At 45.6% G+C, this 14,796-nt stretch overlaps 1 pseudogene; it reads left to right on the top strand.

Moving 5' to 3' along the window:
• The first annotated feature begins 318 nt into the window (after nt 1–318).
• On the top strand, nt 319–6,416 carry LOC123120755 (disease resistance protein Pik-2-like; annotated as a pseudogene).
• The last annotated feature ends 8,380 nt before the right edge of the window (nt 6,417–14,796 follow it).

Genomic DNA, 14,796 nt, shown 5'->3' with positions numbered 1-14,796 from the left:
TCCTCGAAGAAGAATTCTATCCCATCCATGATGAAATCGCTCATGTCCAGTGTGTCAGATGAAGGGGACGACCTGTGCATGGCCTTCAAGTAAATGTTATCGTGACTTGTATCATCAGTTGGGCCATCCATACCATTTAATGGCACCACATGTGGAAAATTCATATCTGCTCTGGAGTCACATCACGTACCTGTAATCTCAGGCCCGTGTACAAATCTAGCACACCAGCCATGGCACCTGTGTATTTCCACTTAATAGCCAGCATACATGCATCGTAAATGTACTATAAATGCACGCTGCACACATCACAGCGTCTCGATGCATGGCTCAGATAAAGGCCTCCTGGTAGCCCGGCCTCCAAAATGCTCCACTCTGCTTTCTCCACCTATATAGTACCACCACCACCACCACCACCATCCCCGGTTCACCACCACCACCACCACCACGAGGCACCGGCAGCATCTAGCTATTACTAGCAGTGCACATCGCGAGCACGAAGAGAACTAGTATCTCACTCTCACAGAGAGAGGGAGAGATGGAGGCGACGGCGGTGAGCCTGGCCCGGACGGCGCTGGACGGGGTGCTGGGCAGCGCGGGCACGGCGATGACTGACGAGGCGGCGCGGCTGCTGGGCGTCCAGAGGGAGGTGGACTTCATCCGCAGCGAGCTGCAGATGATGCAGTCCTTCCTGCGGGCGCAGTCCTCCTCCACGCGCTGGGGCGCCGGCGGCTCCGGGGACACGGTGCGCACGTGCGTCAAGCAGGTGCGCGACCTCGCCGGCGACCTCGAGGACTGTCTCCTCGACTTCACGCTGCACGCCTCCCGCTCTCGCTGGCTGCGCTGGGGCCCCGGCATCGTCGCCCGCCACCGCGTCGCCGACCGGATCCGGGGCCTCAAGGCCAGCGTCGTGGATCTCAACCAGCGCAACCAGCGGTACAACGTCTTCGCCGCCACCGCCGACAGCCACCACGGCGCCGACCTCATCCGGGAGCTCAAGGCCATCGTCGTGGAGCTCAACCAGCGCAACCAGCAGCAGCAGTACAACGTCTCCGCCGCTACCGCAGATAGCCACCACGCTGCCGTAGCGGACGAGGGGCAGCAAGGGCACGCCGACGACGAGTGCGCCTGCGCCCAGCTCTCGCCCGGGGACGAGGGGCAGGACATCGAGCGGGTCGAAGAGACGAAGCATCTGGCCGATCTGGTCAAAGGCGACGGCGCGAGAGTGGTGTCGGTGTGGGGCATGGGCGGGATGGGGAAGTCGTCGCTGGTGAGGATGCTGTACAACGACAGGGACTTCATCGACGGCTTCGACGGCCGCGCCTGGTTCACCGTGACGCACCCGCTTGAGAGCACCGACGAGCTGGAGCGCCAGCTCAGGAAGCAGCTCGTCGTGGAGCCCCGCCGCGCCGACGGCACCGTCCAGGAGTGGTTGGAGGCGAAGCGGTGCCTCGTCGTGGTGGACGACGTGTCCTCGCCAGAGGAGTGGGATCTCATATGGCGGTGCCTCGCCGCGAACGGCACCGCGGGCACGGGCGGCCGGGTCATCGTGACGACGGGCAGACGTGAAGGGTGTGTACGAGCTCAAGCCTCTAGATGATAAGGAGGGCCGGAAACTGCTCTATCAAAAGGTACAATACTACTCCCTCCATAAAAAAAATATAAGAGCATTTAGATCACTAATTTGTTTACAGTGGGAGTACTTTTGTTTGCACTAGACTAGATGCACAGCTTGTTAAAATATGTGTGAATATTTTCTAGATCCATATAGGAACAAGTTTGTAAAATCAACTTGGAATTAAGATTTTTTCTCTCTTTTTTTTGCGACTAGATTTTCTCTTTCTCATCAATCTACTAAGACGACACAAACCCTTATAAAGATTTGTTATTTGTAAGTCATCTGAAAAATAGTTCTATCAAGTTGCACATCATGAAGTCCTTTAAAAAAAGTTGCACATCATGAAGCAGATACAAAAATATTCAATTTCAATCATGTATAGAGAATCACTTTAGCTAGATTTCAGTCACCTGAATTTTTGTTTTGTGGTCAATCGATTTTCTGACCCTTGGATTGTGCTTTAAAATTTGTGTAGTTTTTTTTTCTGTCATGTTTTGCTGGTGGTATTGGGCAGTTTGGATTCGATTGACACCTATTTTGGGTCTTCGACTGAATTTTGGTGCGTGCATGCTTTTTATCCATGTGTTTGCTTTTGTCTTTTGCACGTGTAGATTTTTTTATTTTTCAGTTGAGTTTTTTTTCTTTACGTGTATTTTCGGATGTTGAGTGCGTGAAAATGCATACACTACATTTACAAATTACATTACAGTACGAAAACTTCACTCTTATATATTTAATCTACATATTAAAAAAATGCATTTGTGCTATTTTTGTGATTTTTTTATTTCCTTTATTCTTTAAGGGTAATACCAATGCTAATTGTTTTGTTCTATTTTTTTGCTAATTAAATACATTCTTCTATGATTATGTGTATGTATCCATGAAAGTACAATATGTGTGTAAATTATACTAGACCGCTAAAGTTGCATTATTATATGTGTATTCGCTGCATACTATAAAAAGTGCAATTTCACTGCAAAGTTGTGTGGAAGTTTTTTCTTTATTTTCTTTGTTCTTAAGAGTAATACCGATGTCGTTATATTTTTCCCTATTAGAAAACATTATTTGTTCTACCATGTTTAGTTTTTAATTCATTTCCTGTTTTCAAGGACAATGCCAATGCCACTTATTCGTTCCTTGTTTAAAAACTTCGTTTTGATGTAAAATTCACTATTATATGTTTATTCTTAGATAGCTAAAAAACTGTAATTTATGTGTAAATGTGTGCAAATTGCATCATTATTATTTTTGAATTCCTTTCTTCTTAAAGGGTGATACCAATGCCACTTTCATTTATTCTTAGAAAAAATTACTTTTATTTTTGCGTTTGTAAGTAAGTATACACGCAAGTATGATACACCATGTGTGTAAATTATAGTAAAGAGCAGAAAATGTACTGTATATGCTTATTTTTGGCATATTACAGAAATGCAATTTCAAGGCATACTTGTGTGCAAGTTATATTTTAATTTTCTTTCATCTTAAGGGGTTTCATTTTCCCCTATTCAGTATTTTGTTTTGTTTTGTTTAATATTTTCTTCCTTCTTAAAGGGTTTCATTCTTACATAGAAAACTTCATTATTTTGTTTTAGTTTTAGTTTTTGTATTTTGTTTTCTTAAAGGGTTTCATTCTTCCATAGAAAACTTCATTATTTTGTTTTTGTTTTTGTTTTTTATTTTCTTTCTTCTTAAAGGGTTCCATTCTTCCCTAGAAAACTTCATTATTTTGTTTTGTTGTTGTTTTTTTATTTTCTTTCTTCTTAAAGGATTTCAACCTTCCCTAGAAAATTTCATTATTTTGTTATTTATTTATTTTATTTCTTCTTAAATGGTTTTATTCTTCCCTAGAAAAGTTTATTATTTAGTTTTCATTTTCATTTTAATTTTATTTAATTTTATTTCTTTAATGATAATACCTTTATTTTTGCATATTATAAAAAGCGCAATTATTTGTGTAAATTGCGTGCAAATATTGCCATTACTTGTTTTTTATTGCCTTTCTTCTTAAAGGGTACTGTTAACGTTCAGATTTATTTTATTTTCTTTCTTCTTCAAGGGTAATATTAAATGCCAATGATTCATTTTAGCTTAGAAGACTTCATTATTATGATTTTTTTGTTTCTATTTTTTGTTTCTTCTTTAAGGCATTATCAACTCTACTAATTTATTTCTCCTGAGAAAACATCTTTTTTACAAAAGTTCCACTAACATATGTTTATTCTTGCATATTATAAAAAATAATAATTTCTGCACATATTGTGTGCAAGTTTTATCATTATTCATTTTGTTTCTGAGGGGGGGTGGGGTGTACAGTTGATGGGGTAGGAGTACAACTTGCTTGAGGTTAGGCACAAGGCTAATCCATCAATCATAGTACTCCTCGGCTCAACGACAAAAGCAGACACACAAAACATCATACAATTACTACAAATTAGTTTGGATGAAAAGGAGGACGTATGTATCATGCGTCCATGCATATGCATGCAGAATGCATCATGCGTGCATATCATGCACGCATGCAAAATGTGTGCATGCATAGCGAATCTGGAATGGGCTGACTACCAAACACAAGTGTCTTTTGTCAACTGACCCAAAAATAAGATCAGTTGACTTATCTGTAGTCGCTCCCATAGAGAATCAACATACTGAACAGTCGACGTGGAAAATAAGAATATGTAAGTCAACATAAGAATATATGGTAAATGAAAAATCAATGCAACTTTATTACACTTTTGCACATTTGCACAAAAGAAAATCTTTACACTTTTCCACACGGATGAGAATTAAATTTTTGTGAGTCTTGCTAGATTGGTTTGGTGGATACCTCTTCATAATGTTTGTGTTATTTGTTTGTTTCAAGGTTTACAAGAAAGCTGAGTGTATGATGACGAAAGATATGGTGGAGCATGCGAGTCGTATCTTAGAGCGATGTCGGGGCCTTCCACTTGCTATAGCCACCATAGGAGGTTTATTGGCTAACAGGCCCAAAACAAGCAGAGAATGGATGGATTTGCGGCAACATCTTGGGTCAGAGCTAGAGTCAGACCGAGATATCAAAAGAGTTATCACCTCAAGCTATGATGGGCTGCCATATCATCTCAAGTGTTGCTTCTTGTACCTAAGTATCTTCCCCGAGAACCATGAGATTAGGCTTACCCGCTTATTGCGGCGGTGGATAGCTGAAGGCTATATAACAAAGCCACGTGACATGAGCGTCGAGGAACTTGGACGGAGGTACTACAATGAGCTCATCAGTAGAAGTATGATCCAGCCTTCGGAGGAGGCCAGGGCTAGCATGGCGGTTGAACGCTGTCGTGTTCATAGTGTGGTGCTCCAAATAATCATGTCCAAATCTATTGAGGAGAACCAGCTCTTCATCATGGATAAGCACTGCAATGAGGGTCCACAAACTAAGGTACGCCACTTGGTAGTGACAAGGTGGAAGAGAAATGAAAAGATGGCAAGCATAAACTTTTCTCAGGTACGATCATTGACAATCTTTGGAAGGTGCCCTATGTCCCTCATCTCCTCCGAATTGCGCTTGTTGAGAGTTCTTGACTTGGAAGACACACTTGAGCTAGAGAATGATGATCTCAAGCACATCGGGGAGCTGCACCATCTAAGATACCTTGGTCTGCGAAAGACAAATATTTCAAGACTTCCTTCCTCTCTGCAGAACCTCGGGTTCCTAGAGACATTGGATGTTCAAGACACAAAAGTGACACAACTACCAGTTGGTATCATCAAACTGGAGAAGCTACGTCACCTTGTGAATGGAGTCAACTTTGCCAAAGATTTTGCAGCGAAGACGAGGAAAATGAAGGAAGAAGCAAAATGTAATGGTGGTCCCTTTCAAACCTTTGTAGACTTGGTTACCGGGTGCTTTGGTTACGATCATGTTTGCTCAAGTTGCGCATGTGAGTTTAGTGTAACAGCTCCAGAGGGAAATCAGGGAATCGAGAAGCTAAGGAACCTACAAGTGCTAGGGGTGGTGCACATTGCACAAGGAAGCGGAGTGGCCAGAGACTTGGGTAAGCTCACCAGCTTGCGCAGATTAGGTGTGGAGGTACAAATGGTCGGGGAAGAAGGGAAGGATTTATGCAGTATGCAGCTCAATAGCAAATCTTGTTCATCTGGAACGACTTGAAGTGCGCTCTGAGTCGCTTGAATTTCTGAAAGAAACAGAGTCACCGCCACCAAAGCATCTCCTATCATTGCGCCTGAGTGGCCGTTTAGGCAAACTCCCAGGTTGGATGGATTCCCTCCACGATCTAGCCAAGGTAAAGCTAATTCAGACACAATTGAAGCAGGTTGACATTGATGTGCTGGGGAAGCTGCGCAACCTTACTCTTCTTGCACTCTGGGAGGAGTCCTTCGTCGAGAAGACTGCATGTTTTGGGGAAGGTACATTCCCAATGCTCAAAGTGCTTTACATAGAAGGGCTGGAGAACATCACGACCATACAAATCGAGGAAGGTGCCTTGCCCGAGCTGGAGAAACTTGAAGTGAATAACTGCACTAACTTGGATGACACTGATAAGGGCTTGTCCCTTGTGTTGGCCGCCCTGAAAAAACTGAACGAACTTGTCTTGAAAAGTTGTGGTAACAAACCATGTCTGGAGAAGGAACTTCTGAAGCAGATGAGTGGACTTAAGCGCCCCAAGTTTATTCCTGGCAAGTCCATTGTATCTAGGAGTTAGCACACAAGTTTATTTGAACTCTCTAGAATATATCATGTAATATTTTTTTAAAGATTGTCATGTGTTTTGGTATATTTTTCCAAGGAAGATTGGTCATTTTTGGCAATATCAATGTCATAAGTTTGAACATATTCTTGGGAAATTTCACCGGCAAAGTTGCTTGGTGAAAATCAAGTTCCAGAGCGACATTCTTTCTACAACATCAAGAGAGATTAGCATTTTTCTCTTCCGCTTCCTGATGAATGATACTGCCAGACTTGGAATCTTTTTTCGTTAGTTGTTTTCCGCAGAGGAAAGATGGTGAAGCACACTATTGTTTCATAGACATTCGTCTACTGAGTTTCGTAAATTACCTTCATCGTTGACCTGGTGCTAGCATTGACAAGTTATATATTCACGGATAAGAGCTCATCAATTCCAGCTGGTAGTACTCCGTCTGTCCATCACACAGCAAAACGATAACCACTGAGTAAATACTTACGTTAAGCTGTGGTGGATCGATCTCCGTTATGTGCTCCTCATTGAGAAATGAGTAGTTGGGAAAAATTAAGCGGCACCCATAACAAACTCACTCTACAACGGCCCCTGTCGATCTGGGCTTTATTCCGGTTACGGTGCTGGCGGCGTCCGCGGGCTCCTTCCCCTTCTCCCGCATCTTGGCCACGGCTTCCTTCATGGCCTCCTTCCGCTTCCTGCTAGCCAACACCTTGGCTGCACGCCGCTAAGGTTGGGGTCCTTCTTCTCCTTCTCCTCCGACGGCGGCAGCGGGGCACGCCTCTTGGAGGCCGCCGGCGCCGCGTCCACGTGGCCCAGCAGCGCGCCGGCGTGGCGGCAGCGATCATCACACCGTGCAGAAACGCCCTGCCCAAATAACACATCCAGTATAGCTGCTGTCGGAAACACAACGAGAGATAATCTCATAAAAAGAGGCTGGAAAGGAGAGAAAAAATGTATTTACTGTGGAAATGATGAGACAATAGATCATCTTTTCTTTTCCTGTTCGATCGCTAGACTTATTTGGAATTTACTTCGATGTTATTTGGGCCTTCATTCGATACCTGTCACCCTTGATGACGGTTTTGGTAGATGGGTTCGATCCTTTGGCCAGTCAGATAAGAAAGTGATGTTGGTTGGCGTTTCCGCTGTTCTGTGGACGATTTGAAAATGTCGAAATGATGCAATCTTTGAAAGAAAAGGAATTAATGACCCTATGGGTGTGATAAAACTAATATGCTAATGGATCTTGGATCGGTCTATCTTGCAGATCAAGGACCCAGATGTTAGGTTGATCTCTCTCCCGTTCGAACCCAACGGGTCGAACGGGCCCCTGACTCGCGCCCTGATCGGGGGCGCCCAACCAAACCATGGTTGGTGGGCCCCTGTGACCCGCGCTATATAAACAGAGGTGGGGCCGGGGCACGACTCACGAGGTTAATCGCTGCCACAATTCCCACCTACAATCCCTACCGATCTAGGGTTAGCGCGGTGCTCACGGGAAGCTCCACCACCTCGCCCACTCTCCGCCATCACCGTGCGCCCCAGCACCACGATGGCCTCCGGCTCGAGTTCATCCACTGCCGGAGAAGGTAGGTTCACCGGATCTACTAGCCTACTCCGATCCGCAAAGCCTATCAATAGTATCAGCCAGATCGGGCTAGTTGTTTTCGGAAGAAAGAAATCAAAGCAATAGTTTTTCCCTCCCCAAAGAACCCTATCAGGGCAGAGAAAAGCAAACAAAAAGAACAACAAAAAGTTCACCGGAGAGGGCCTTGGGCCCGCCGGCAAAGAGCGCCTCCGTCATGGCCGCGCCAGTTCCTCTCGATCCGAACGGGCATCGGCAAGCCGAGTCGTTCGGACGAAGAACAACCCCGAAAGGGGCAAAGAGCACAGCAGCCACGCCGTTCGACGGCGGCGCGCTTCCGCTAAGGGAAACGCGTCACCGACGAAGGGGAGGCAACGGCGCTACAGATCGTCGCCGGACGCACAGGGGAGCAGGGAACAGCTCCGTCGCGCCTCACTCGCCTCTCTCTGCCACTGGATTCGGTGGATGGGGAGAAGAGGATGGGAAAGGAAAAAGAAAACGGAGCCGCGACGCGGCGCGGTGGACGTCGCCGTCGCCCGAGCCCTGGCGCGGCGCGGTGGCGTTCGACACCGTCGCCGGCGACCGGGGCGAAGCCCTCTTTTCCGCCGTCGCGCGGGACAAAGAAGGTGGGCGAGCGAGAGGAGAAAGGGGCTCGCGCGGCGCATAGGGAAGGGAAAGAGCAGAGGCTCGCGCGGCACGGCGGCGTACGTCGCCGTCGGCGGCTGGCCGGTGTCCAGAGAGAGCCGCGTCGTGCGGGAGAGATGGTCGAGAGAGACGAGAGCGGCGCGTGCGAGAGGGGTTCGATCGGGGCGACCGTGTCGCTGGTTTTGATCCAGCGAGAACAGCGGGGCACCGTTGGATCGTGATCAACGGCCCTCGAGAAACCCTAGTCCCGCCCCGGGCCAAGTGGGCCGAAAGAAAGTGGAGGAGGCCAGCAGTCGGCCGCTGGGCCGAGGCCAGCCGCCAGTGGCGCTGCCGCGCGAGCTGGGCCGACGCCGCAGCCGCGGGCGGCCCAGGCCGAGTTGAGGCTGCCGTTTTTGTTTACTTTAATTTTTGTCCTGTTTTTTGGGCAAATTACAGTACAGTTTTCTGTTCAAAATAATCCAACGAAAATTTGTTCAGAAAATAGAATAGTAAACAGGAAAAAGTTTCTGAAAATGCAAACAGAAAATTTTCAGAAAAGAAATGTTCATGAATTTTATAAAGAAAATTAAAAAGTTCATGATTTATTATTCGATCAAAGAAAATTTTCTGTAAATAGTAAAATTTCGTGAATTTTTATTCATGATTTTCCGCTGCGTAAATAATTAGTGCTCTTTTTTTACAAAGAAAATAAAAGTTCATATAGAATTAAGTTTTTTAAGAGCATTTTAAAGTGATTATTAAAATGAATATGATCATGTTATTTTTATGACCAACGTTATTAATAACATGATCATGTTTTATTACTGAAATTGCTTAGAGAATATTGTAAAGTTTCCGCTGCAAAATAAAAGTTTTATCCTCCAATTAAATTGGAACCAACGGGAAAATTTAATTGGAAGAAATGCTCTAAGCAATGTTTTTCCCCTGTGGGTGAAATAAGATGCAGATAGTTTCCGCTATGACAAAGGAAAAGATATTTGTTTTAAAGTTAAAAATATGGTATTGTTATTTTCTGACCAACGTTGATGATAACAGTGCTATAATTCTATGAGTCTTATGTTCAAAGTTTAAATCTCTGATAAATTTGGTATCAAAGTGATCAATTTTTTAGAGAACGGATAAAGATCAAGAAATGCTCTTGAACTAGAGAAATGTATATTGCTTGTTCCCGCTGCAATAAAGTTGTTGATGATGATTAATTCTTAGCAAAGTTGTTTAATAAAAATACTATCATCACATTGTTTATGAGTTATATGCATTATTTCCATTTCCGCCCAACGGTGATATAAAAGAAAGTTTCAAAAGTTTAATGTGCATTTTTTTAACCAGACCAACGTAGGGTTATTTTTATGCCAATTATTGTTGATTATTGGTTATGTTTTCTCAGACTAAAAGTTTTTCGTGCTTTCATTCGTGAAAGCGAATGGCTGGGTACTTGTGCCCCGAAAGATGACTAAGAAAGGTCATAACGTGAGGGAGTATGTTCTCTCTAAAGAATAGCATCAAAAGAAAAGAGATAGATCATTGAGAGTCATGGTTGATGAATGTCTTTCATGCACTCTCTATGAAGAAGATTTTTCAGTCAACATGATTTGAGATGAAACAAGCAACATGCGTGTTTAATTTGACCAACGTCGGATCAAACATGTGTGTCAAAGAGCATTCAGATTTATTCCTAAATTTGATGATTGAATATGCAGTCAAAAGAGCCAATTCTGGCATTTATGTTCCCTTACAGGGAACATAAATGCCAGACCAACGTAGGTAACGGGAAAAGATGATTATGATAAAACCTGCATGGCGGGAAAGGTCTGGAAAAATACCTGCGTAACGGGGTAAAGTTGACATAATATTATGTCAAAAATCCCGTATGGCGGGAGAAATTCTCGCAAGAGAAAGATATGATAACTCATGTGCCTTTAATGTATCCCACTCTCGGAGAAAAGAATGGAGTAGCTGAAAGGCGCAACCGTACACTTATGAATATGGTGCGCAGCATGATGAGTTATTCCAACTTGCCATTGGGATTATGGATGGAGGCGCTTAAAACCGCCATTCACATTCTTAATAGAGTACCAAGCAAGTCGGTGCCCAAAACACCGTACGAGATATGGGCAGGAAGGGTGCCCTCCCTAAAACACTTCAGGGTGTGGGGGTGCCCTGCTGAGGCCAAAATGTTTAATCCAAACATTGCAAAGTTAGATCCCAAAACAGTAAGCTGCCACTTCATTGGCTATCCAGACAGATCAAAAGGTTTTCGTTTCTACTGCCCTGACAGATATATAAAGTTTGTAGAAACGAGACATGCAGTCTTCTTAGAGGACGAAATGATGAGGGGGAGCTTGGTAGCTCGAAAAATTGATCTTGAGGAGAAGAGGGTGCATGCACCTAATCCGATGATTCAGGAGCCATTTTTCTCACTACCAGTTGCAACTCCACCCATGACAGCTATGGGGAAAGACTCGGAACCTGTCCGTCAGGAGCCGACTGAACCCGATGTTGAGCATGAAAGGGAGGTGCAACAGCAAATTTTAGAAGAAGTGCCAGAAGTTGAGGCACAAAATGTTCCAGAAACTGAGGCCCTTAGAAGGTCTACAAGATCAAGAAAGTCAGCTATTCCTACTGACTTTAAAGTTTATAACACAGAAATAGTTCATATGGAAAAAGATCCCACCTCATTTGAAGAAGCCATGAGAAGCCCTCATTCATCGAAGTGGATGAAGGCAATGGAAGACGAGATGAAATCGATGAGTTCCAAAGATGTTTGGGACTTAGAGGAAATTCCTAAAGGAGCCAAAACAGTAGGCTGTAAATGGGTCTACAAAATTAAGTATGACTGTAAAGGGAATATAGAAAAGTATAAAGCACGACTCGTGGCAAAAGGATTTACACAAAGTGAAGGGATAGATTACAATGAGACATTTTCTCCAGTCTCATGTAAGGATTCCTTCAGAATCATAATGGCATTAGTTGATCATTTTGATTTAGAGTTACATCAAATGGATGTTAAGACGGCATTTCTGAATGATGATTTAAAAGAAAAGGTCTACATGAAACAACCCAAGGGTTTTATCATGGAAGGCAAGGAAAATATGGGGTGCCGCCTGAAGAAATCCATTTATGGATTAAGACAAGCCTCTCGGCAGTGGTATCTAAAGTTTAATCAAACGATTAAAAGTTTTGGATTTAAAGAAAATATTGAGGATAATTGCATTTATGCAATGTTTAAAAGTGGGAAATATATTTTCCTAATCTTGTATGTGGATGATATCCTGCTTGCTAGTAGTGATGTTAGTCTACTACAAGAAACAAAGAAATACTTATCCTCAAATTTTGACATAACAGATCTTGATGAAGCATCATATGTTTTGGGCATAGAAATTCACCGAGATAGGAACAATGGAGTCTTAGGACTATCTCAGAAAGCATATTTAGAAAAGGTTCTTAAAAAGTATAATATGCATGCGAGTAAAGCCACACCTGCTCCAATAGTCAAGGGCGATAGTTTTAGGAAATTCCAATGTCCCAAGAACCAGTATGAGATCGATCAAATGAAAGCAGTACCATATGCTTCGGCAGTTGGCAGCTTACAGTATGCACAAGTGTGCACTCGCCCTAACTTAGCTTTTATCACCGGGGTACTCGGTAGATATCAAGAGAATCCAGGCCTAGAGCACTAGAAGATGGTAAAGAAAGCATTGCGTTATGCGCAAGGCACGAAGGACTACATGCTAATATACAGGAGAAGTGATTCCCTAGAGATAAAAGGGTATTCAGACGCAGATTTTGCGGGGGACAGAGATGATAGAAAATCCACGTCAGGATACATATTCACCCTCGCTGGGGGAGCTATTTCGTGGAAAAGCTCCAAACAGTCGATAGTTGCATCATCCATGATGTATGCAGAATTCATAGCATGCTTCGAAGCCTCGGGGCAGGCGATATGGCTAAAGAAATTTGTACCCGACTTAAAAGTGGTAGATTACATTCACAAACCACTAAAGATGTACTGTGATAATCAGCCCGCAGTATTCTATGCTCACAACAACAAGTCGAATAATGCTGCCAAAACAATAGAGATAAGGTATTATGTTGTGAAAGATAAAATCCAGGATCAAACTATAAGTCTCGAGCATATAAGGACAAAGGATATGCTTGCGGATCCGCTAACGAAAGGCTTACCACCCAATGTGTTCAAGGAACACTTAGCCGGCATGGGTTTAAGGGAAAGCCTTATGATTCCTGGATAGGCCCAAAAGGAACAGAATTTGTTTCTGAACATAACGTATGTTGTAGCTGTATGATTCTAACGGCAATTAAGCCGTGACGATGAAACATGCTCTATGTACCAATATGTGATGAAACAGATAAACTAGAAAGTATAAAGTTAAAAGTAAAGTTGAGATCAAGGGGGAGAATGTTAGGTTGATCTCTCTCCCGTTCGAACCCAACGGGTCGAACGGGCCCCTGACTCGCGCCCTGATCGGGGGCGCCCAACCAAACCATGGTTGGTGGGCCCCTGTGACCCGCGCTATATAAACAGAGGTGGGGCCGGGGCACGACTCACGAGGTTAATCGCTGCCACAATCCCCACCTACAATCCCTACCGATCTAGGGTTAGCGCGGTGCTCACGGGAAGCTCCACCACCTCGTCCACTCTCCGCCATCACCGTGCGCCCCAGCACCACGATGGCCTCCGGCTCGAGTTCATCCACTGCCGGAGAAGGTAGGTTCACCGGATCTACTAGCCTACTCCGATCCGCAAAGCCTATCACCAGAGAGAAGAATCTTGCAGCTGGGAGCAAAGGTGGTCGAGCTGGTGGCAAGTGAGATCTTCATGTCTTCGCAAGGGTGGCGTTTAGGGGTCCCAAGACTGGAGAATTGATGGCGAAAACCTAACTGAAGATGGAAGACTCGCTGGCCAAATGCTAGATGTTTTTTTTCTTCCAAGTTTTAATGTCTTTTGCCTTTTGCGCAGTTTTGGTGGGTGTGTCCTCCTGGGTTGTTAGTAGACCTCTCGCTCTTTTATCGTTTAGGCTGGAATGTAATTCGAACCCCTGCTGGATGTGGGTCAGACCTGAATCCTGCTACCGCTAGACTGTGGTTTCTTTATATGAAATCGAAGAGGGTAACGCCTCTCTTTTGCTAAAAAAAAAATCAATTAACATTTTTGTACATGGAATTTTTTTGTAACTTATTTGTTTATACTTGTGAATTAAATTATCTGTATATACTAACAAACGGTGGCAGAGCTACGTTGCAATTGCGGCCAAATAAAACCGGCCACTGCTAGGCGTAAGTCGACTGATCTTGGGAAAGGATCAGCCGCCTCGCCAGCCGTAGATTCGCCCTGATTAGGACGGTTTGATCTTCTGTGGAGTTGACCACGTCCTTGCTCCAACCCCACCTGTTCATTCTTTCCGCAACGCCTCCGCAACAGCTCCGGCTCCCAGCGCATGCTCGCGCGTAGCTCCGGCCAGGGCACTAGCTTGCCGTCCCGTAGCACCCGCGCCGGCAAAGCTTGAATGACAGCCCAACGAAGCGACATTGCAGCCTTGACGACCCGGCGACGCTTCAACGCAGCAGCGGTGACGCCCAGTGAAGCTCCAGCTGTGCAGCTCCGGCCTCGGCGGCGCTCCATTGCAGCCCCGGCAACCCCGGCGGCGCTTCAACGCAGCACCGGCGACCCTCCGTGAGGCTTCATTGCAGCCCGGCGACTCCGGCAGCGCTCCATTGCAGCTCCGGCGGCGCTCCATTGCATCGACGGCGAAGTTTAAACGACCCCGACGACCCGCCATTGCAGCCCCGACGACCTCGGCGGTGCTTCAAATACAGCACAGGCGACACTCCGCGAAGCTCCATTGCAGCTCCAGCAACCCCGGCGGCGCTCCATTGCAGCCCCGGCGACTTCAGCGGCGCTTCAACGCAGCACCGACAACGCTCCGCGAAGCTTCATTGCAGCCCGGCGACTCCGGCAACGCTCCATTGCAGCACTGGCGGCGAAGCTTCAACGATCCCGGTGACCTTCCATTGCAGCGATCGGGCTGCTGCATCATGCCGCCGCCGTGCCACATGGCCAGTTGGAGGAGGTCGGCGCCGCCAGGGCCCTGCTGCTGCTTCTGCATCGGGTACCCGCCGTCGTCGCTCGAGGAGCTGCCACCGGCAGCCCACGGGCCGGAGTCCACGCGCGCGGTCTCGACGACCGCGTCGCCCTCGCCCGTCGGCGGCAGCCCGAGCGCCCTCCGCCTCCCCGC

Source organism: Triticum aestivum, chromosome 5D, assembly GCF_018294505.1.
Source record: "Triticum aestivum cultivar Chinese Spring chromosome 5D, IWGSC CS RefSeq v2.1, whole genome shotgun sequence".
Classification (NCBI taxonomy): Eukaryota; Viridiplantae; Streptophyta; class Magnoliopsida; order Poales; family Poaceae; genus Triticum; species Triticum aestivum.
Note: the sequence above shows the minus strand (reverse complement) of the source record. Positions and strands in the feature narration are given on the sequence as shown.